This window comes from Ambystoma mexicanum, chromosome 9 (genome assembly GCF_040938575.1).
Source record: "Ambystoma mexicanum isolate Mex_15411 chromosome 9, UKY_AmexF1_1, whole genome shotgun sequence".
In the NCBI taxonomy this organism is placed as follows: Eukaryota; Metazoa; Chordata; class Amphibia; order Caudata; family Ambystomatidae; genus Ambystoma; species Ambystoma mexicanum.
Genome location: NC_090931.1, coordinates 1,020,031,283 through 1,020,056,570, shown reverse-complemented (window position 1 = coordinate 1,020,056,570; position 25,288 = coordinate 1,020,031,283). Strand labels below are relative to the sequence as shown.

At 48.3% G+C, this 25,288-nt stretch overlaps 1 protein-coding gene across 1 annotated transcript in view; it reads right to left on the bottom strand.

Moving 5' to 3' along the window:
* Window positions 1-25,288, bottom strand: part of TTC21B (tetratricopeptide repeat domain 21B) — a 1,345,192-nt gene that overhangs the window by 553,385 nt on the left and 766,519 nt on the right. The gene's annotated exons all lie outside the window — the stretch shown is intronic.

Here is a 25,288-nt window from a genome sequence, read left to right as displayed (position 1 = left end):
ATTGCTCTAGCCATTTTGGACCCTGCGCCACGTGGATTTGGGGCCAGACCCCGGAAGATGCCCCTCATGCCAAAGCCATTTCCCGAGCGCCGAAGTCCTCCAAATCGGCTGACATTTCCAGGCCGCGGATAATGGAAAGAAAGCAGATTCCTCCAAACTTACACCCCAGAAAGCGACCGACGACAAGGGGACTCTCGCAACAAAAGAAGACCTCCAAGCCTTCATGTCGGACATCAAGTCAGAATTTAGAACCTGCATGACGGAACTCACTGCTAAACTGGAAAAAACTGACCAAAGGGTCGGGAGCAGAGGATGGGGAGGCCGAGGACCTGGCCACAGATCACTAACTCGCCATCGGCTCTACAACGTACCGTCCAGATGCTAACGGAGAGGACCGAAATTCTAGAGTTCAACAACCTGCGCATCCGAGGGGTACCTCCCTCAGTTTCTGATAAGGAGCTCCACGGATATGTAAGCACTTTCTTCCAGTTCCTCCTGCCGGATCTGGACGAGGCCCAACTCCTACTTGATCGGACCCATAGGTTGCGTCCTCGCCGGGGAGTGGATTCTGACTCCCCTCCAGACGTAATTACAAGGATCCATTTTTACACCTCTAAGGAGGCCATCGCAGCAATAGGCCGATCAAAGGAGAAGCTCTCCTTCCAGGGCGTCCCACTACAGATCTTCCAGGACCTCTCCCCTCCGACTCTCCAGAAACACAGGATGCTTCGCCCACTTTTGCTATTCCTCTGAGACCAGCAGATTTGCTACCGGTGGCTCTTCCCCACGGCGCTACAATTCTCCTACAAAGGCACTCCCCGCACCATCAGCCACCTCGACGATGCAGCATTTATTCTCCGTCCAGACTCCCCCGGGGCCTCAGACCCATCCCTCCCGGGCCGAACCAGCCTGGCTCCGAACTCCAGCTCGCCAAGGCCGAATCGGGCACCTTGGTCAAGGGTGCAGAGAAACGGCAAACCCAAATGACGTGCGTGGATGCCCGCACAGGACACATAGCATTGGAACCACTTGAGCCGCTCGAGCTCGCCGCGGACCCTATGCGGTCCATACCCTCCTCCAAGGCGGATGCCACCTCTTTACCCTTGGAGAAATACCCAACAATGTTGGTTCTGTCGGATGACAGCCTGGGCAGCCAGGAGCCATTGCGATAGTTTAAAATCGGCCCCCCTGGTCGCAGTTTGGACCTCCCGTTGGAGGCAGTTGTTGAACGCTCATATCTCCCGTTGGAGACCAGTCTTAAACCCCTCAACCACAGGAGAACCTGAAATAGCTACGCTCTCACATCCATGGCTGATTTAACCCCACCCCCCAGATACCCCCAAGCAAGCAAACTCTTTGAGCCAGCCGCCACATCTGAAACTCAAGTTCACCACCCTGAACGTTAGGGGCTTGAACTCCCCCCACCCTCGAAGAGGAAATCCATTTTGCAGAGGCTACAGGACGATGGGACTTCAATCGCTTTTCTGCAAGAAACACACTTAATCCCAGCGGACTTCTCTCGTTTTCGAAGCAGACTCTTTCTGCTACAATTCTTTGCTTGCAATGGAACTAAGAAGGGAGGCACCGTTATTCTATTCACGAAAGACCTGAAGCCCCAGATCCTGGACTTGCTACGATGTCAGGATGGTCGCTTTATCGCAATAAAATGCATCGTCCTGGGCCAGCTCTACACCGTCATCTCGGCCTACGCCCCAAACGAACACCAGGAAGGCTTCTACCAAGACCTAGAAGACTCCCTCCTCCCATTCACCGAGGGGCAAGTCATCATGGAAGGGGACTTCAACGAGGTCCCGGACCCCCTCAAGGACAGATCCCACCCCCCGACATCCAGAGATTCGAAGTTGGCCACTGGCCTGCTCCATCTGTTCCGCACACTGAACATTGTGGACTCCTGGAGCGTATTGTCCCCAGACGAGAAAGATTTCACTTTCGCACTGCACCTTCTCCAGGATCGACCTACTCCTGACCTCCCCCCAGATCCTGACTTTCATGGACGATGTGGTGATTGGCCCCCGGATCCTCTCGGACCATGCTCCAGTTACCCTGACCCTGCGGTCTCACGACCCGAATCCCCCTCCTCACCGCCAGTGGAGTCTATATGATCCTATTCAGGGAGACATGGCAGTGAGAGACTCAATCGCCAGGGCAATAAAAAACTTCTTTGCAGAAAACCGGGATGAGGTACTTCCCCGGCCAACACCTGGGATGCCATGAAGGCAGTGCTCAGAGGGGAACTGATCGCCCAAGGCGCCGCATTCCACAAAAGAAGGCAGGCGACCCGTGCTGCCCTGGAAGCCGAGGTCCGTGAAGCTGAAGCTACTCACAAAAGAAAGGGCTGGGCCCCAAAATCTTATAGGGTCCTGCAAATGGCAAGGAAGAAGCTCGAAGCGCATTACGCTGATGCTACTGCAAACCTATTATCTAGAACCAAGCAATGGTATTATGTTCATAACAATAAGGCCAACAAACTGCTGGTTAATAAGCTGGCCAGGGAGAAGAGCAGGAATTCCATCCTGAGCCTCCGCGAACCATCGGGGGCGATTCACTACGCGGACCATGAGAAATTACGCCTGGTGGCCACCCACCACTCGGAAGTAATGACGGCAGCCCTGAGGGATCCGGCCAAGCAGCGTGCGTACATCCAAGAGGCGGCACTCCCGCACCTGACCTCGGTGGCCAGGGAAGAGCTTGAAGTGCCTATTACAACCGAGGAAGTGGACGCTGCCATGAAAAGCCTGAAATCTAGAGCCCCAGGTCTGGACGGTTTTCCACCCGCTTCTACAAACTCTTCCGGCCCCAACTGGTGGCCCCCCTGGCTCGTCTCTTCAACTCATTCGTGGCCTCTGGAACGGTCACTCCAACGATGCAGAAATCCATCCCAGGCCTCATCCTTAAGCCTGGAAAGGACCCCCATGAAATCAGTTCGTATATACCCATCTCTCTGCTGAATCTTGATGCCAGAATATATTCTAAGATCCTGGCCAATCGTCTCGCACCTATCCTTCCGAGCATCATAGACCTAGACCAGACAGGGTTTATTAGTCACAGGTCGACGAAAGATAACATTCGCAGAGCACTGAACCTAATAGAGATCGCCAATCGGGACTCTCAGCAATTGGCCCTACTGGTGCTGGATGCAACCATGGCCTACGACAAGGTGGACTGGTCTTACCTATGCCTCACTCTGGAGGCCTTTAGCTTTGGTCCGACCTTCGGGAAAATGGTCTTCGCGAACAACCAAGCCCCTAAGACTAGGCTGAGGGTCAACAGCCCCCTATCGGATCCAATCCACCTCACATGCGGGACGAGGCAGGGATGCCCGTTATCCCGCTGCTCTTTGCTCTGGCCATGGAGCCGCTGGCCCCACGGGTCCGCAAGAGCCCCCGTATCAGTGGCCCGAAGATCGGCTCCAAACAACAAAGTGGCCCTCTATACAGACAACGTCCTGCTGACCATCACGAACACTGAAAGCTCCATGAGGGCGGCCCTGACTGAAATCCACGACTTCGGGAGGGTATCGGGGTTTGCCATTAATTTTCAAAAGTCGGCGGCGCTCAGAGTGGGCCTGATCCCAGCCAAACGAGAGAATGGAGCACTCACTCGATCCCATACCTGGGGGTCCAGATTCCCTCACTTTCTACAAAAGTCTATCAGGCTGACTTTCCGCCGCTCTTCAAGGAATTGGAGAAGGACTTGGCCCGCTGGCAATCGCAAGAAATCTCCCTGTTGGGCCGCATCACGACATGTAAAATGAACCTTCTCCCCCGCTTCCTCTACGCCTGTGCCTCCCTCGCAGCCCTAATTCCGCTCCCCCCCCTACAGTGGCTCCAAAGGAAGATGGTCGCCTTCATCTGAAAGGGGAAGAAAGCACGCATCCCGCGAAGATCGATGATGGCCAGCACGAGACTGGGTGGATTGGGGGTGCCCGACCTCCGAAAATACCATATTGCAGCGCAGCTGGCCCACCTTCAGGCATGGGGGCTTGCCACAGGGCGGCCGAAATGGGTGGACATTGAGTAATCCTGCCTCCCTCTCCACCTTCCCCTTGACGAGCCCCGGCTCAACGGGCTACTGGCACCCCTGCCAGGCAGCCTTTTGTAGAGATCAGCACCCTCTCCCAGTAGGGGAGAGGGTGCTGATCTCTGCCTTTATTTTCTAATGGCTTGCCTGGCAGGGGACAGCGCCTCACCTATTCAGCCTTAATGGTGGCACTGGCCCTCGCCGGCTGGGGTGGGGCAGCATCACCATTAAGGCTGAAAGGGTGAGGCCACTGGTAGCTGAGGCCATTTCCTGAAGACTGAAACTCCCGCGAATGGCGGGAGCTTCAGGATTTAGAAAACAAGGCCTCTGCTTTCAGCGGCCTCACGTTTTCTGCATAATGGTGGCGCCGGCCCACAGGCATCTCTTGATGAAGGGATGCCTCGCAGGTGCGGCGTCACCATTATGGCATTTTTTTCTGAAGCCTGAATCTTTCGCACACGCACGCGAGATTCAGGCTTTAGAAAAAAGCCTTTTTGTGTAGAGGCTGGGACTGCCAGGGCAGATTAGTGGGCCCCGGCAGGGCCCTGCCTAAAAACGAGATTTCGGAGACTGCCGGGGCCCAGCCCCGGCAGGCCCCGGCCGACTTACAGCCCTGCGTATACCCAAGATCAGGGAGAAGAGTGACCCTGGTATCCCAGTTCTTGCTGGCAGCCAAAATCACGGTGGCCCGCACTTGGAAATCCGTGGATGGTCCCTTGATGACCCTCTGCTGGGTCAAACTCTGGGACATCCTGATCGTTGAGAAGGTCACGGCAGCTAAAGCAGGACTGCTCCACGGATTCATGGGCATTTGGGCTCCGGTGCTGGACTATGACCAGAACTTTCTGGCCCGACATTTAAGCCATGCCCGATTGCGAGAGCCCTTCATTCTATGGACGATCCGTCGCCACTACTGGACCAGGCCGACTAGGCCTGTGTACAGTGCCCACCGAGGGACTTCAAGGGAGGGGGGGTTTTGTGCCTTATATGTCTTGAGATGCTATAAGTACTGTGAATGTATATGCTCCTGTGTGTTGAGTTATAAATAAACAATTTATTTTTAAAAAGACAGCATGTCTGACACTCAAGGTCTGAGAGAAGTGTCCACAGAAAGTGCTTGCAGCTCACTCAGAAGACGCAAAAGCAAACTGACGTTAGAAAGATCATCTTCATGGAGGGGAGCAGCAGGGGACAAGAATGGAAAGAATGAAAACAAGTGCCAACACAAATGTCAAGACCAATCTAAGTGCTGTGGCAAAGTTCCCTGCCGAATTATAGGGATTTTAAGTATGATAAACAAGTGTGCCAGGCACCCCCTACAGGCTAGAGGATGATGGGCACTAACTGTACATATTCGTCTACATGCATTTGAGGGCCTATGGCCCGATAACTTCCAGGACATCCATAGAAAGGTGTCAATAACCACCACTTAAGATCCAGGAATGAAGATTTGGACAGTAATGTTTGGATGAAAGTTCAGACTCCCCCACCCCACCCACCTGTGAGAAGATCCCTCCTCAGAACTAGGCCCAGCGTAGAGCAAATAAGCAGGTCTAGAAGCACCAAAAGCATATCCTTTTCACCTACTACAAAGCAAAAATGATTTTAGATGCCCTGTCTCATTCTGAAACGCCACAAGATGAGAAGAGTCGGTCGAAAAGGTTAGAATACATACACAATATCAAGTTACAAGGGGAACTCTCTGGTGCAGAGCAGATGACAGTTATAGGTCTAACGTGAGAGTTATTAGATGTTGCAAACATTTCACAGTGAACTCCTGAGGCCAGACTACAAAAACCTTACTCTGGTGCAAGTGCAATGTTGCACAATATAAGCACTAAGACGAAGTTTAACGCTAGGGGTAAAAAAATATGAATTCATTGCATTTTTGCACCAGAGCAAAGTTTGGACTGGTGCTAACATGGAGGTGCTAACATGGAACGCTGTTCGCACCATCGCAAACCTTTCCCTGGTGCAAATATGGATTCAAAGATTATGGTTTCTTTTACACTGAGGCAATGTTTACACTAGTGCTAATAGTGTGCAGCATTGCACTTGCACCGGTGCAACATTTCTATAATCTGACCCCTGATATAGTTCCCATTTGTAGGATGTCACCGCTTGAAAGCTAAAGCTCTCCACATGGACATGCTCCTTCCCTGCTAGATGAACCAGTGAGAGGGAAACACCTTCTCCTAGAGCCAAAATGAGATGAAAATCATCGGCCAAGGCTCCAACCATTGATTTGGCTGAGCCAGGCAGATAGGTCTGATGCCAGAGAAAAGAGCATGCAATGTAGTTAACAGCTACACTAGTCAGGTGAGCTATCCACTTCCAGAAGGGCAGGGGTTATCGCTTATGTACCACCTATGCTGCTGTGGTTGGAACTATGGAGAAAAAAAGATTGAGGGGGGACAGCAGTTGACTTGTACAACTGACATTCATAATTATCTCTGAAAGTAATGTTAATGTAAGTAGTGAATCAGTGTACGGTCCAGCTATGGACATATAGAAGAAGACACAGCCTGAATCTCCATAAATGCCATGCTACAAGATCAGAAGAAATGTGATGCCCTGCCACTGGATCTGGCGTAGGATTGCTTGTGTTGTCTTGCAGAGAGGATGTGGCCTGAGAGTTTGGGATCATCCGGGTGTAAGTAAGGAACATTGGTGGAATGGGATGTGCACAAAATTATTTTTTGGACCCACTGGTTTGATGTAATCCGCTACCATTCAGGCATAACCTGCTCAATCATGTCCCCACATTCAGCTGATATCAAAGAGGTTTTACGGTGGACTGTCTTGAAGGCATGGATGTTCTTGCAGAGGAAACACCCAAGATCATAAGCTCAGCCATTCCCAATGTGATAACACACTGCTATCATGAGAGAGCTTGATGTCTTGAAAAGAAAATGACCTATAGTGTAGAGACTTGTGCAGCAGAAGTCGTATAGGGATTTTGAGCAATGACCCAATATACCATACAATATATACAGTCCTACAATGTTTTTCTTAACATTCACAACATAAGTTATTCAGTTGGATGAACACTTAGGAAAATATACTAGAAACAATAGAGAAACACTTAATAGTGCAGTGTTTGTTAAGATGGATTTCTAAACTCTGACCTGATGGGCAGATGTTCAGGAGGTCACCCTAGTTTAGTGGAACAGGGGAACCTTCTGGACAAATCAGACCAATCTATGGTAGCTTGGCAGGTGGTCAAGACAATGGCCCTGATTCACAGAGTGTTTTCCAATGGGGTTTTGTCATTGTAAACTCTTCTGTGAATTAGGCCCTAAATCTCAGGAAGAATGAGACCGATCGCGAAGCCCACAATGAGCACACACAGTAAAACTCCACTGAATACCGTTAGACAGGTGTATATAAAAATACATTATAGGCCTTTATAACAAAGCACAAATTAACCACCATAATAATAAAACAGTTACCACACACGCTTTTCACTATACAACAAATATTACAAAATGCGTTTAGTCTAAAGTGGATAAAGGGGAAGAACACAACCTGCAACAGAAGGAGAGTAAAAAAGGTTATCACATTAGGCAGTTCTTCAAGTCGAGCCCTAACTTGTGCAGTCCAGCCCTACAAAGTGGGGATCCTTGTGCTCAAAAGTACAGCAGTGCATAAACAACACATGGCCGTGCAAAAGAGCGAAGGCGGGTCCTCTTCAAGGAGCTGTAGATGTTCTGGAAGGGGGTTGAGGTGATGAAGAAGAAAGCCCTAATATTCGATGAGGGTCTACCCTTGCTGAGAGAGCGACTTTTGGAGTTTGGGAATATCTGGGGAGCACAGGCTAGCCCAGCTAAGGTCAGTATCTTTTCAGGTATTCTTGTGTGTACAAACAAGTGAACTGTGCCAGGGGGCCACCAGTAAGTGATGCAAGTACTCACCGACACAGTCCGGCCAAACTTTGTCAGTCTAGTCCAGGTCGCTTGTAGGTTTAACCCCTGCAGTTGCATGTCGCTCTGGCTCTCAGCGGCTGTGGACGATCGTCCGTGACCGGACAATAACATTTACTCTGCTCTTGAAGAAGAAAGGAAGGCAGTTCCAATGCAGCACATCTAAGGGTGCAACACAGGGACCGCAAATGCTCACAGCGTGGCGCACTCTCATATCGTGACACAGAGGAGCTAGGGCGAGGGCCCATGATCACAAGTAAGCGATTCCCAAAGTCTTGAGTCTCAACTTGGGACAAGGGCGCTCCTATACGATACCCCAGGTTCGAGCTGGTCAATTCGCTGGATGGCCCAGGAACACTTCCGAAGAGGCTCCTTGCAAGGGTAAGCAGGAGGTGCTGAGAGTAGTTGGTCCCACTAATCCAAAGGGTCGAAGTGCCCTTGCATGCCTTCTTGGTTCGATACAAAAGCGGGGGTCCGACAGGACAACAGCAGGGTCAGGGTACCAAACCTTCCAGCACGTCTCTGGCGGTTCCATGGGTCTGCTCTTTCGTTTCAGAATACTTGGCTCCTTCTATAGTTCGGTGTGAACTTCAGTTGTTCGACCTGGAATGGATGCAGAGCCCCTTCTCTTTTCCAAGATTTGTTTTGTCCTCAAATCTGGGATAGCCAATTGAATATCTGCTCCCTTGCACGCATGCCAGTCGTGGACCATTGTGGTTCCAGTCTTTCAGGCATAACAGACATACTGGCACAGCAGTGTCGATTGGGACCAGACAGTCCCAACCCTCTTCCTGGGCACTAGCACACAAGATATGCAGGAGCCCGCGAAAGATGCAGTTTTCGCGGGATGCTGCATGCCCAAATAAGGGATAACCGGGTCTCTCGACCTGGGGGGAGGCAAAGGGGCAAAATGGCCAAAGGACAGAACAAAAGGCTTCATAGCACCGCCATTTTTGGCACTGGCCACAATCTTGGTGCAAACGCGGTAAACATGATAGGGTCCATAAAAACGAAGTAAAAATACTTTAAAAGTAAACTGCTCCCACAAGTTCGTCCTAAACACACTCGTCAAACACCAAGAAATCCTTAAAGGGTGGCTAGGGTCATAAACCAAAAGGTCCCCTATGCGCGGTACTGTAAGGTACTTTGCACATAGATAAAAAGTTACCAAGAAATTGCAACATCGTCAAAGACTAAGGGAAACAGTTTCCCGGTACTGACAGGCTGAGGGACGTGTCAGTTTCTCCACAACAAATGGGCAAAAGCCCAGAGGAGTGCAGCTGAAGGCTGTGCTCCACTGGAAAAAGTCAGGTTAGGTAAGCCAACCAAAAACAAAAGGTTTGGATTGTCCATAGAGGAAAAATTGCACCTAAGGGAAATCTTTCCTAATACTCGCCCCTCCCAGACCAAGGACAGAGGGAATTAATCCACCCCTGGATGAGTCATGTTCAGGTCGACTAAACATTCTGGACAACCCATCAGCGTTGCTATGTTGGACATATGGCCTGTGCTCAATGGTGAAGTCAAACCCTTGCAGGCTTATGGACCACCTGAGCAACTTTGGATTCTCTCACTTTATGTTCATTAGCCACTTTAAGGGCTTATGGTCAGTTTGCACAGTGAAGCAGGTCCCATAGAGGTAGGGCCTCAGCTTCCTTAGGGCCCACACGACAGAGAAACATTATTTCTATACAGTGGAACACCTGAGCTCTGTCCTTAAGCTGGCGACTAATGAATCCAATGAGGTGTTCCTTGCCTTTCTCTTCTAGCTGTTATAGTAGAGCACCCAACCCAGTGTCAGATGCATCTGTCTGCACAATAAAAGCACGTTTGTAGTCAGGGACCCTGAGAACATGGCCCTGGCACAGGGAGTCTTAAGCCATTGAAGGGCTTCTCACACTCCTCAGAGCAAGAAACCTTCTTGGGTATCTTTGGAGTAGTGAGAGCCGTCAGAGGGGCAGCTATGATACCATAGTCTGCCATGAAATGTCGGTAGCACTCAGTGAGTCCTAAGAAGGATCTCACTTGGGTTTGTGATGTGGGGGCAGGCCAGTCTTGTACTGCTTGTACCTTACTGGGTTGAGACTGAATCCTCCCTCGACCTACTTCATGTCCAAGGTAGACCACAGATCCTTGTCCAATCTGGCACTTACTGGCCTTTATGATCAAGTGGGCCTTCTGAAAAGCCTGCAACACTATTCCCTGCTATTTCATCCAGATATGCTAAGCAGAATTCATCCATCCCATTTAGGACATGATTCACAAGCCTTTGAAAAGTGGCAGGTGCATTTTTTAATCCAAAGGGCATTACCCTGAACTGGTCAAGGCCCTCTGGGGTTGAGAATGCAGTCTTCTCCTTGGCATGTTCTGCTAGGGCGATCTGCCAATACCTTGCAGTTAAGTTTAATGTGCGGAGGTACTTGGAGGCACCCAAGGTATCCACCAGCTCATCAGTTCTAGGCAGGGGTGAGCATCTGACCCAAGGACAGCATTCAGAGCCTTGTAGTCCACACAGAACCTCGGTTCAGTGGTACCTGCCTTTGGCACCAGAACCTCAGGACTGGACCATGGACTGCTGTAGGGTTCATTCACCCCAAGATCCAACATCTTGTTGACCTCCGGCTTGCTGTAAGATCTCACCTTGTCCGACATCCTGTGCCCCCTACATTTGGTAGGTACACTGTCCCCTGTGTCAATTTCGTGTTTGCACCAAGGTGTCAAACCAGGAGTCCGTGAGAACAAGGGGGAGAACTGCCTAAGCACATTTCTTAAAGGCCTACAAGCAATCAACAATGTGTTTAGCCATATATGACACAGTAAAACCTAAAAACACTCACAGTAGCCTCAACACATACCTGTTTCAACTCTGACCCTCCAACTCCCCAGCTACCACTTTTCTATCCTAATCTTCATTTCCTATCTTGAAAATATTTTTTAACTTCAGTTTCACTTATCTTTTCAACCTTTTGACCCCTGTAATGAGCTCCATAACCCCATGGGTAGAGCCAGCGCTGAACAAATTCTAATAAATACATAAGAGTGCTGTCAGGGTGGCAAGCCAATGGCCAGGCGAGGTTATGTAAAGCACTGTAAACTGGTTAAATGTAAATAGTTTTGAAAAAGTATATATAGACCATCATGGCTTCTAAAAACAATCTAATGCTATGGATTAAAAATGTAGGTTGAAACCCATCAATACTGCATATATGGGTCCACTTATCCAGGCTTGTGAACTGTACGTAGGAGCTGAGGCTTCTGAATATGCTTTGCCCAGTCTTGCTGCAACTCCGGGGCTCTGTCTGCGTCACAGTAGAGGATAAACAGAGTTTCTTTGTGTATTATCCTAGAGTTGTGTACACCCTTTCTGGCATATTGAACAATGTTGGGAGGGGATTTTAATGTTGTGCCAGATCCTAACAAAGATAGGAAACCACCATGTAAAAGTCAGATGTGCATTATTTCCAGGGCACTGGAGGACCGCAGACGCAATCTACTTTCTGTGGATGTCTGAAGGCAATCGCAACCCCAACTGGATGGTTGTGCACTGTAAGCCATCATCCCTCAGGCTTCTCATTTGAGGCTAGGTTTATGGTTTATCCCCACTAAACCAATCTAAAAAATAAAATCTTGTTCTTTTCTCCCGATTTGGCGGATGGTACAACTCCTAATCAGTCTGGTTATAGAATTTAAGTTTAATGTGGGAGCCTCCCACCAAGCGGCGCCTGGATCTGGCTTTATTGAGACATGAAGACATCACGATAGGGATTAGCAAAGCATTGAAGGCATACTGTATACATAATAGTACTTCTAATGTCACAATTAGTACTTGCTGATAAACTCTGAAGGCTTCTAACAGTACGTGTTGCTTTTGGCACCACAATTAGGAACTTTATGGAAATAGAGTGGGCAAACAAAATGGCCCATTAGTGGTGTGGCACTTCTAAAATATGGGGCATGTTGAACAAAACAAGCAACAACTAAAACAGAGTAGAATACTCAGGGTACTAAATACTTTGCAGCTTAGGAGCAGTCCTTTCTTGAGGAAGGTGATTATTCATGACCATAGATGATGTACTCTGTGAAAAGCACTCAACAAAATTATGAGATGCGATGCATCAAAATGAAGGGATGATGGGTGGGGGGGCTTAAATATGAGGATGAAGCCTTTAAATCACACTGTTTCCACAAGAAATTTTATTCTGGGGACCCCCACAGCAAGAATAGAGGGAACTGGGGATTCGTGAAATTAGTTACCCTTCTGGTGTTGGCTGACCTGCCTACCTTATATTCTTCAATTTCCAAGGAGGAGAGAAGTATATACATTATGAATCTGGGCAAGGGGACCTGCAGTGGCCCAATTCAGCCCCTGATAGACTTCTGATCCACAGAATAGTTGGCCCCTAAATTGGAACAGGTATTTCAAGCCATTATGATAAAGTGAAGCTTACCTCTGTCCCATGAGTGAGGCAACAATAGTCATACTCTCCAAACCTAAAAGGATCCCTTAGAGTGTGGGTTATAGAGATCAATTTCCCTTATAAACACAGATGTCAAGATCCTAGCTAAACAGCTGGCATCTAGGCCGGTGATCAACTTGCCACGACTGGATCACTGAGACTAAACACGATTCATTAAGTGCAGACGCTTGGAAAGCAAATGTCAGTAGAACGTTAACTATAGTGGATGATACCAAATAGGCAAATGGAATGATCACTTGATGCTTACACATTAATTTGCTAGGGTCCAGTGGGACTTCCTGCTCCATGTACTTGATATATTTGGTATAGAGGGGGCTCTTAGGAACCTGGCCTGGGGCACTAGATCTGTCCCTGAATGTACTTGTACTGATAAATGACATTCTGTCACTGTCCTTCAAACTAATCTCGGGCACTAATCTTTCTCCATGCCACAAGGCCTAGTAGGATCAATGCCACACGGACAGATGAACTTCAGATACAAAAATGTGTTTATTTAGGATTGTTCTACAAAATGAGCCAGCTTAAAGTTCAAAGGGCAATTCACATCAACATGGGTTTCGTTCAACACAAACGTCAATCTCTGTAATAAGGGTTTCCTTTTTCGGATTCCCCTTTTGGGTTCCCTCCCTGACAGGGGTGACCGATTCTCCAACACTTACAGGCCAGAGGGTTTACACATATTTCTTTGATTTCTTTGTCTGTAGTTCTCACTCCACCTTCTTGTCGCGTCTCTTGGGGAAAGCTTCCTCCAGGTCCCTGGCCCTTAAACGCCTACTCATTAGGTAGTGGTGATGGCAAAGGCTTGGGCTAGGTGATGGCTAAACAACCCCCAGAGCAGCTACCAAGTGGATGGCAGCCTGGACTTTCCTAGAAGCAGTACCTCATATCTCTAAATCCGTCCCATTGTCTCATCTCTGGTTCCCCAAGTCCCATCCTCATCTTCTTCCTCGATGATCCGCAACAGGCTTCAGTTTAAAGGAAACCTGTTTCTTTTCCAAGTCTCTCCTCCTCCTTTCTCCTCTCCACCTCTTCAATGCCACACTATATGCTTCTAACCCTTCCCCATCTATTCAAACTGTTAATTTAGTGTGTGCTTCTTTCCTGGTACCTTTTCGCTTTCCTTCCTCAACCACAGTCCTTTTCCTTTCTCCCTGTGTGCTACACATCCGCTCCTCATCTCTCGTCTCTATGACAACTTCCTCCTTAATCGGCACTCCAACCACTTCCTCTGATGTTCAAACGTCTATTCTCAGTTTTTTTCCCACCAGTTTCTCCTCTTGACTATACTGCCTGAGTTCTCCCCATTTCCTCCCTTCACTACTCCTTAATTAACCTCCTCTACTCCTTTTCTAATCAACTATTTCACCGGCTCATTTCTTCTTTAATCTCATCGTTCAGATCCTCTCCTTTGCTCCAGTATACAGCTACCTCGCTCCTCCTCCATCTCAAAACTACACACCACTGAATAACTACTTACCTCTTTATAGGGGCCTGGCCACACCTCCTGGGACATACCCTGCTGAGTGTCTCAGGTGTTTATGACATTTGTTTTCTTTTGTAATTGCTTAGTTTAATCATGTGGCAGTCTTCCCTATGGGAATGTACTCTCTCCCCCCACTGGTTGAGCCGACATATCAGAGGTCCACTACCTTGGATCTGGATTCCACACATGTGTGGAGAAGGGCAGGCACAGGAACGCTACACAGAACTCTGCCGATTGTCTCCAGCTCCAGATCTGCCCAGTGTAAGTGAGACTCCTTTCCTTTCTTTACTGTTTCTCTGCATTTCTGTACCACTGCTTGTCTGCTCAATTCCCCCATACTAGCAGAAATGTACACTTTACTCAAGTGTTGCTGGGAAACGCCCATTAGCATTTCCCTGATCTTGCCCCAGCTGCAACAGGGAACTGTGGAGACATTACCTTACACGTGTCCTATAAAGGGACAGCCAGTGACAGAGGTTGCATGTGGCTAGCCTGGCCACTCATCCATGGCATGGTGATGGTAGATCCTCTCCACACTGCCCGATTGCGCAGCACCACACAGTGAGTGCCAGCACTAAGCCCACTTGGCCACCCCACCATCCATCCCCAGGCCAGGGGAATTTTTTACATCCCCTTCCTGTATACTTGTTTGATCTGAATATCATTGTACGCAGGCAATATCCTGATCTGTCTGTCTGAAAAGACAAACCCCATGCTGACATTCTGCATTAATTTGGGATAGTAACCAGTTACTCGACAAATCAGACATAATGCCACCTGCCTCCAAGACAAAGGTTTGGTGCTAGAGCAGTTTCACATCTTTTAACACAATAAATACTTAAATATCTAGGTCATCAACAACATGTTTAATCTATTCTCTCAATTTGACACTAGTGATCAATAAGATCAAAGGTGATACAAAGAAATGGGATATTTTGCTGTAAACAATCATGCACAGAATAAATGCACTGACAATTAAGTTGATGCCCAACACGTATTCCCCTCAGAGATCTCCATACCAAAATGATTAAACCCAATAATGACCATGTAGTAAATGCGTCTGGAAGTAGAAGAAACCTCAATTACAGCAAAACATTTGTAAAAGCCTGCAAAGCAATGGGAGGACTTTCTTTCCCCAGCTGGTAGGCATTCCGAAATGGTTGATAACCCATCAATGGCAACCCAAGTCTAACCCACCTAGAAGGCCATAGCAGGGATCAATTGTAGCCCTTCTTTTTTCATGCTTTTTTTTATGTAGATGAGATTTTAGGTCAGCCCTATATACTATACCTATACTATACTATATACTTATAGTATAGTATACTATACTCCAGAGATCAGGCGTTCCCACACAACTTCAGAAATTGAGAACCCACAGGCCGTTTCCCTCCATACAACCCATCTGTAGTCTATCTTCCTTTCACATGACAACGCCAACAGTTTCAGTTTATGGGTAGGGTTTACAGCACCGCCTAATAGGCAAAACGAGTAAACTGCACAATGGGGCTCATCACTAGTTTGCTGGTATATGGTAAAAGTGCTGGTAATTCCGGTTAGCAGCACTTTTACCGTTCCGGTGAAGTACGAGTTGGTGGCAATACCATTGCCGGTATTACCAGTGTCGCAATACCGGTGCTGGTAATACCAGCAATTGAATATCCAACGGCGGCACAAACCAGCGCTGGTATTACGGGCCGAGTATGAGTCGGGAAATGGTGGCAACACTGTCGTGTTATACTAGTAATACTGCCAAAATCAAGGCGGAAAATACTATTCCATAAAACAGGCGGTAAAGGTGACAGAAATTAATGGCACAGGTGCACCCAAGAAAGGTACAAAAAGGCCACACCTTCCCCAAACACACTTTCCTACACCACCATGCTGCCACTGATCAGTCAACATTGACATGCAGCTGCACCAGGCCAACATGGAGCTGCAGAGGCTAAGGAAGCACCAGAGGGAACAAGACGCAGTGGACAGGTGGAGGATTGTGAGGAGATGTCACGCAAGGCGTGCACCCATACCCCGTAAAAGGTCCACACCATGGACCCTCACCAACATGCAAATCCTCTCCCTGTAATGCCTCAACAAGGAGGCCATTACAGACCTCCTCAACCAGATTCAGGATGACATAGGAAGCAAGATCAGCATTAGGACAGCCATGCTACCACTGGAAAGCTGGTGTCAGTCCAGCACTTCCTTGGCACGGCATGCTCCAGCACACAGTGAGCCAGATGCATGGCATTTTGCTGCCTGCATTCTCCAAAGTGCTGGGTCATGTGCTGGACGCACTCCTGCACCATGCGGGGAAGCACATTGCACTCCCCACCATACTGGCAGAGGTGAACGCCACAAAGGCAAGATTTCAGGCCACTGAAATCACTGGATCGCATGCACATAGAGCTGGTGGCACTCAGGCCTTGGAGGGAGTGTACAGAAACCGGAAGCAGTTCCATTCACTTAATGTCCAGGTCACCTGTGATGCCGACCTCACAATCACCCACTGCTGTGCCCATGGTCCTGCGGAACAGCACGCTGCCAGCGTACATGGAGGTGCATAGAGGCCAACAGACCTGGCCATTGGGTGAGTACATGTACCATCACACTAACCTTGCTGTACACATGGCATGCAATGGGGAAGAGGAGGTTAACCAGAGATTGCATTCCCTGAAAAGGCCCGACACTTGCAGGACCCACCCGCACACCTAACACATGACAGGCTGCAACCATCCTGAGTGGGACATGACTCACGATGCAGCAGTGAATGGCCAACACATGCTTCCCCAACAGGCCAGCCACACACACCAGACTACAGGTACCAGAAGGTAACAGCACACATCCTACCACATGCATGGGTAGGGGGCTGGCCCATCTAGAGGTGTCCAAAGTATGTCCAGGGGGTGGCCCAGGAGCCATGGAAGAAGTGCAAAGATGAAAGATAGCAACATACCCAAAGACCAAGGTCACGGTCCATGCAAAGTCAAACCACCCATTAAAATACTATAAAGAAGTAGTTGCTACTACAGCACCCTGGAAGTTTGAACAGTCTGCCCAGCCCCAAAGGAGGCGGCATACAACCATGCCAATGCCTGGACCAGGGTGTCAATTGAGCGCACCTTTGTCCTGTGGAAGGCCCACTTCCGATGTTTACACCGGACAGGGGTGCACTCAAGTACAGGCCGGAGAAGGTGGGCCAGATTGTGCTGGCATGTGCAATGTTGCATAAACTCTGCATCCGGCGCAACATACATCTGCCCCTAGATGTAGACATGCCACCCCTGAGGAGGATGACGCGGTAGATGTGGGCACCATGCATGCCAGGATCTAATTGAGAACTTCTGATGAAGTAAATAAATTGCACTCCCTTTGCACCTTTGTATAGATCTGTTTACTTGGACACATTAAACACTTGCACACAATAAGGAATGTTCTGTCATTATTTAAGTGTACATAATTTAATCTAGCAACTTTCTACGTGTAACAACCTTCACCACAGCACACCATTGCCCCTCCCGAAAAACCCACCCTCAAAACACCCCAGCCGTGTCTGACTTTAGTTTTCTGGCCCTCTTGGTTGTAGGCCTTCTACTGCTCCTTAGCAGATAGGTGGCACAGTTGGCGGTGCCTCGGGGGGAGAGGGGGGTAGGGCTGGGTAGGAAGCCATCTGTGGGGGGTCACAGAGGTGAATGGCTCAGACCCCTGCGCCCGGATTTACTGCAGGGTTATCTGGATGGCCTGATTGACCAACTCAGCATAGGGCAAGGATGCATCTGTGTGCTCGCGCAACCTCTGTCCCAGTGTAACCATGGCTGCAGTGGCGTGACCAGGGAATCCTGCGGGTACAACCCTGCAGGCAGTCCTGCATGGCCTGCATTTCATGCAGCTGCTGGCCCGCAAGTGTTTTTTAAGGCTGCCTCTCAGTGCCATCCCGCCTTGCACCTATTGAGGACATGTTTCTCACAGGTAGTGCTGGTGGGCTGCGTGGGCTTTGTGGTGGTTCTGGGCTGAAGCATGGTGTGATATCACCCATGTCGTGGCCATACTCCTCGCCCCCTCATCCTCATATTTGGAAGGGACATGGGCCCTGCCGCAATGTGCCAGTGGCTGCACTCCATGCAATGGGGATTAGGGTGTGCTTGACCCCTGAGGTCTGTGACCCCACTGATGGGACTGCAATAGGTGCCCGCTACTAGAGCTGGTGGCTGTACATTGGCACTGGAAGCTGAAGTGAAAGCTGTGTCACCTGCATGGCTGGTGGAGGGTCCAGTGAGCAATGCCATGGGGAGTGTTTCCCACTGAGGTCTTGCCAGTGTGTCCGCAATGATGGTGGTGGAGGTGCTGCAGCACGCACTGCTAGATGCGTCTGTTGGAGAGGGCTTGTCCTATGCAGGGGTGGGGACAGATGTTGTGCCTGCAGTTGAGGGTCCGGCCTCTTCACTGTCCACGGACTGTGTGTACCTGTTGGGAATGAAAGGACATGCTGTTAGTCATCTGGGAGACTTGTCTTTGGGCCTGCATTGCACTCACATGGCATTGTGTGTGTCCCAGAGATGCACATTTCATGAAAATGGCTTCGGTGGTATTGCTCAATGAGTGCTTCTACTTGAAGGTGGTGGTAGTGCCTGCTGAGAGTGTACACGTGCATGCGTGTGCACATTGTCTCTTGGCCTGACAAGGTGGGATGTTGTGGGTGTGGTTGGACATCACTTTCTGACATGAACTATCTTGGCACACATATATACTTCTCATGTGTCCAAGTGTCGGCATGCACATTTTGACTGCAGTGCAGGTGCATGGTACGTTCACCCGTATGCCCTGGCACGCGCGTGCGTGTGCGCGCTCACTGGCCATTTGCTGTGACTGCCATGTGTTAAATTGTTTCCTGTGCCCATTCTGTATATCTATGGTGGGGGACGCATGCATTTGTTAACTACGTGCACATATGTACATGGTGTCAGTTGTACTCACCGCCATCACCTTGGGTCCCTGCTCCAGCCTCTCTGCACCCTATCCCCCCCAATGCCCTCCATGTGGAGGATGGAGCTGGCCGTCTCCTCCCAGGGCATGAGGCAGGGGGGTTCCACTGTGCCTCTTGGAAAAAAGCTACGAACCCTCGTCTTCAGGTCATCCCAGCGCTTTCAGCAATCCCTGAGAGTAGGGGGTATGGTTCCCACTGCGTCACCCTTCACATGATTTCTGCCCAAATGGCAGTCTTCTGCTGGTCAGTGGTTTTCCTGTGCCTGCTGCCAAATAGTGCATCGGCGTGCTCCACCACTACATCAGCTAATGCAGTGAGCTTTGTCTCTGTACATTTCGGCTTGCAGAGCCGGAGATCTGTCGCACAAGACTTTTTTGGCTGGGATGCGGTTGTCCGCGCTTTCGGGGCTAGATGGCGGCAGGAAATGAGATCAGGGTGGAATGAGTTTAAAGCAGGTCGCCGGCGGTCTTCCCGTTATGGCATTAACGCTATTTCCGCGGCACTAATCGGATGGTAATACAGGCCGATGGCGGTTGATGCCGGTAATACCGACCTGCCGATATTACTGTTGCTGGCGTGGGGGGGGGGCGTCGGCGGGGGGCGCCCCGGAGGACTAGCACTTCGTCAGAAACTTTGCTGGTCGCCCTGCCTGTAACAGTAACACCAGCACGCAGGTGTCGATGGAAAGCTGCCAATCAAATGTGTGCTAGTTGACAAGCTGTGGCATAGCTACATGATTGAGCATTCTTTTTCTTTTTTTCTTTCTAAAAGCGCCATTTCAAAAAGAGACACTTTGATGTTTTGTTAGGTTTTCATATGCCCATTGGCTACAGAACAAACGAGTTCGTTTCACAGCAGGGGTGGTAAAACCTACACTGCAGTCAGAGCTCCTTATAGGCACACAGTGATTGTTAAACTCGCCATTTAAGCAACACTGGAATGAATGGACGTCCGCTTTATTCACTTTAAACGGCAACCTACCAGTGTCTGCGCAAAAGAGGTGTACATAGAGCGTCTCGCCTCTTTGGCACCGATGAACCGTATTTTAAGAGTTGTCGCTCTGGTAGAACATTCCCATGTAAGCGATTCCCCTGCTCCACCTGCTGGAAAACTTCCCTCCAGCATACAGCACGCATCTTGATTGCGTTGGCACGGACCCAGCACACCTCCTCGGCCCCTTCTCCCATGAGCCATCACGCTGCCCTGTTACTACGGAAGCGAACCAGTGCAATCAAAGCAGCGCTGGGTTGCCATGAACCCAGGCAACTGCTCGTCATCCGTCCTTGAAAAGAGTAAGCCGAAACAACGAAAAAGCAAGAGCATATCGATAGGCAATACATAACTACTTTGGTCCTCTCAACGCGGGATCATATAAAGAGAATAGTCCTGAACAATAACCCAGGCTTGGGTGACCGTACACATCCACGGCGTCCGTCGGGGGTTCGCTCGCAGTACCGACAGGCACAGGCAGTACAGACAGGTACAAACAGATGCTTAAAACGAAACATATAATGACATTAAGCGAGTGAGGGTTAGTACGATACACGTCAACAAGGATACCAATCGGGGAACAGTGGAGAGGAGGCAATCGCAAAGCAGTGGATCGGGTTGCTCCCATCTTGTTTTTAAAAAACGGTCTCCGGAGGAATCTTTTGAGGCTTGTTTTCAAGCCCCACATCACCACCTTGAACCGTGTGGTACATTCCAAGCGCCCATATATCATTAATTCAGCTACGGTTAATAAGCCAAGGCACACGCTTCCGCAGATTGGATGTAGGGAAACAGAAAAACTGTATTACAAACTACTGATTCAAATAGGAATGTCCACGCAAGGTTACATCCATTGTGTGCAGTTAGGGGATGCGTAAGGTCATCAAGCTAACCTGGTTAGAATACAAAAATACCAACACCTTGACCCTTAATTGCAACTGCTATTTCTAATGTCAAATAAAGCTTTCTACCGATTGGCTGTGCGGGATACTGAGCATAATGCTGGGGTTCTCCACGGTAAACCATAGGCCAACGTACCCTACGGGAATCTTGCAGTTCATTTCTTTCCTTCGTTTATGACAGTTTCTAGCCCTGCGGGGGTTGCCGGTTACTTCAGGGCAATGACTTTCAGTCCTGTGGATCCAGCAATGTTGAAGGTTTCTATATGTGCAGGTAGCAGGAGTGCAACTCACCCGCTGTCAAAAGAAAGGGGAAGAACCTGATGCTGTGGAGTACACAGGTCCAGTCGGTCTAGAGGACCTAATAGGTCCTTGACTCATTAGAATTACCACATTTGACAAGTGTTTCGAACTGGGTGATTGCATCTTTCTTTTCGCAATTGTCATCGAACGAATCTGCAAACATGCCCAAGCCCTTGCAGCGTTGGGTTTCGAGCTGTCTATCGCCCTGCGGTTTTGAATGATCTTCCACTGGGACTTGGTGTTTTTGGGTCATATGCTCGTCAGTCTGTAGATTATGGGAGTGCCGACTATAGGTTGAATGCCCAGGGGATGGAGGGCTGCTGGTCCTGTGTGCATGGCCCCATTTGAATCCTACCTCTACAAGCTATGACCCAACCTTAAAGGTGGTATCTTGGAATACAAGAGGGTTCAATTAATTTCTTCAAAACCAGAGTGGTATACATTATTTGACTGCGGCGGAGGTGTTCACATTACAGGAAACCTGACTGACCTCCAAATTTGAACTAGATGGGTACAGCACGGTTCATAGTCTTGCTGCCCCGGTCTGGAAGGGACCGCCAAAAAGTGAACTTTGTATTGGCGCAAAGGCTGGTTATGATCTTGTTGAACTGTACGACAAGGCTATTCATACAAATCTCCTAGCTGTTACCCTGTCCAAAACACCTTGGGGGCCTGAGGTATTGTTGGTGTTAACATTGTATGATCCTCGGGGCAATGACATCACCAAGAAACGTATGCTTGCAGTCACACAGACCCTACGGTCCTGGTGTGGTAGTCATTCCCGTGCAGCCATCATACTAACCGGGGATTTCACCAGACTGCTCACATTTGGTGCTGGGAGGCACAGGGGTAGGACGAGGTTCAGTTGCCCGGTTAAAAGGTCTGGCCTGGTGCAAAGCTCTTTTGGAATTTGACCTACAGCCAGTTGCGGGCAGTACTGGGGATCCAGTAGTGACATGGTCTAAGGGAATTCATAAGAGCTGCATTGATATTCTATTTGCCAATTCTGTAATTTCTAGGTATTCACCCAAGCTTGATGTTAGTCCTATTGACATAAGTGATCATGCTGTTCTCAGCGTAAAATGTAAATTAATTATTAAACAGCAGAGGAAAGGCATATGTGGAAATCCTATTGAAAATGCTTAAGGAAATAGAATTATGCTAGTCCTCACTAAATATCAACTATTTTAACACAAATCTCAGACTTAGTAGGGAGACGGATGCCGATCTTTTGAGCTACTATGAATGGGATTTGAAAAACCTGTTAGACAGGTTTAATGTATCTGTGATGACTCAGGTCTGCAGGCAAAACCAACAGGGCAGGTTAGGGGTCCTGTATGATCTGGACATTGCCAAAAGGAAGAAACAACTTAACGGCATCCTTCGAGAAATAGGTAAACATTTCTCTATTCCTATGAGTGAGAAAAACAACTCAAAGCGACAGCTAGATCTAGTTATAAAAGATGGTTACGTGCTTGTGAATATAAAGAAAATTCTCGAAACTGGCGATTTATAGATAGATTGCTCAAGACAAGTGATACCAAGAAAACTGATCAGTCGGTCTCTGCCACTTCCGAAAATGCTTGGGCTGTATATATTACTAAGACTTGTTAGTTGATAGCTAAATCTCAGTCTTATGTCTCAAACACTTCTAAGACTGGTCTTCAGGCCTGGCACCATGTGAATGAGGCAAACCTCAACTCAATAATTTTGAAGTCCAAATCGACAAAGGTCATGGGCCCAGATGGCTTCTGTAATGCGGTCCACAAGAATGACCCGGTTTAATGGGCAGAACTCTTGGGGACCCTATATATGTGTGTGTGTGTGCGATACTGGTTGCCTCCCTCCCACATGGCTAGACCTCCCACATGGCTAGAATCGATCCTGATCCCCGTCTATAAGAAGGGGCCACGTTCTGACTGAGGCAATTATCGATTATTGGCCATGTTGGACAGCAGCTCGAATATATTTTCACGATTATTGTTGGAACTGCTCTATGCATGGACTGATGCAAGGTCTAGCCTAAGTATAACACAGATGGGCTTTAGGAAGGTGCACAGTATGAGTCATGCTATCTGGGTGCTTCCTATGCTTATATCCGACACTCTCCATGATCCTGGCTCTAATGTGTTTTGTGGACTTTAGCTCCGCCTTTGACACTGTAGACAGGGAAAGAATGTGGGACAAGCTAAATGGCTGGGGCCTGGATTCTTCGATACCTTATTTCAACAGGTTATTGCATACTGACACTGTGGTAAGAGTGAGGTTATCCCAAGATTGTGTGCATATGGAACCGTTCCACACTTATGTTGGCCTTAAGCAGGGCTATGTCCTTGCACCACTGTTGTACAACTTATATGTGTTAGACCTTATTCGTGCTTTGGAGGCTGCACACAATTACCCCCCCCACCGCCCCCGAGTTTCGGGGGTAAGAAGATTCATTGCATTACCTATGCAGATGATACCGTTATATTCGATCGCACCCCTATGGGTCTTCAATGTTCACTTGTTAAATTGTTGGAGTATGCCGAATTAAATGGTCTCAGTGTAAATATAGGTAAGACAAAGATTATGACCATTGTTAAAGGGGCATATCGGGGGAAGCGGTTTAGTTGGCGATTAGGTGACATAAGTCTGGAACAAGTCCTAACTTATAAATATCTAGGTATGCACATTTCAACCAGATTAGACAGTATATGACAAGCAAACACGATCTTCTCCTAAGCATGGCTGTCATTAAAAATGTGATTGACAGACAAGGAGGAAGTAGATAGAGGCCACACTCTCTGCTCAGGACCTCAGTAGTCCCAGGGATTCTATGTGCCTTGGGAAACTTGCCTTTGGGTCTGGTATCCTGGCTCAAGAAACTCGAGGGGAAAATGTTAAAATCCTTGTTGGGACTCCTGGCCTCAGTTCCGGATGAGGTGATTAGATTGGAACTTGGATTGTCCTCTTTAAACATACTTTGGGGTTTGGCAGTATCTATACGTTATACTGACCTGGAAAAAGGAAGACTCCTAAATTTAACAATGCGCCACGGCCAATGCTTTGTATGCAGTGTATGGTTTACTGATATGCAAGAACTGGTTCGAAAACACAGTTTGTGAAAATAGGTATGAAGGGACTGCCTGAACCATTAGAGGTAGTTTATGCTACTGACTTTGCAAGGAAATCACAGGATTACGATCACAGTCAATCTATTGACTATCTCTCAAAAAAAGCGGACATACCATCTATACTCCACACAGGGAATGAATATAAACTCCCTGTGTAATTATTTACTCAAAATCGATTCTCCGCAATTGGTGCGCTTTGTTCTATTTTTGCGTTTAGAAATACTTCCGGTGTATGAAAATACTGCGGCTTGGATCGGTCTCAAGAGGGAGGAGAGCCTCTGTCGTATATGTAACCTAGCTGTTGAAACTTCAAGGCATTTATTTACGCAATGTAGTATCCGTGGTTTATACGAGAAGGGTTATCAGGCATTTTCTGACTGTACATCTGATACATTTTTGGAGTAGCGTTTATGGGGCGAAATCCCTGGTCGTGACTTCTGCTATACATCACATCTGGCAACAGGTAGAAAAATGATTGGGTATATTAACGGGCTAATCTTAAACTTTTCTGGTTCTATATAGTTAGAACGATCTGAACCAAATGCAATGTCATTCTTTTGCAGTTTTTTTTCTAGACCTTATACATTTTAAATGTTTTATTTATTGTATGACAAATTGTTTTACTTGATTTGTATAGTGCAAAGGACAAATTTTGACCATAGACACAAATCATTGTTTTTGAATTTTTTTTTTTTTAAATCGGTCCTGTGGCAGGCGTGTACAAATTGTACAAAAATCGTCCAGTGTTAACAGAAGGCAAACAGAAATACATTTCCCAAGGTACTACGGTTTCTTTCTAGAATAAACGTCTCCGTGTTGATGCGTTTGGGTAGTAATCGCAGGCCTGCTGGTCTGTCTGGTAACTTGTGCTCTTGCCTCCGTGGCGCGGCTCAGTCTCTTGGAGGTCAGGAAAGTGTTAGAGCTGGTGACTAGAGAAGTCCCACTGAGTCAAAGGACGAAGGCACTTCTATTCCGGTAACAGAGGCACCGGTACCTGCAGACACCAGCATGGCTGCACCATCAGGCTAGACTAAAGGAAGCTGAAAGTTTCTCGTGGCACAGGACCAACAGAACACA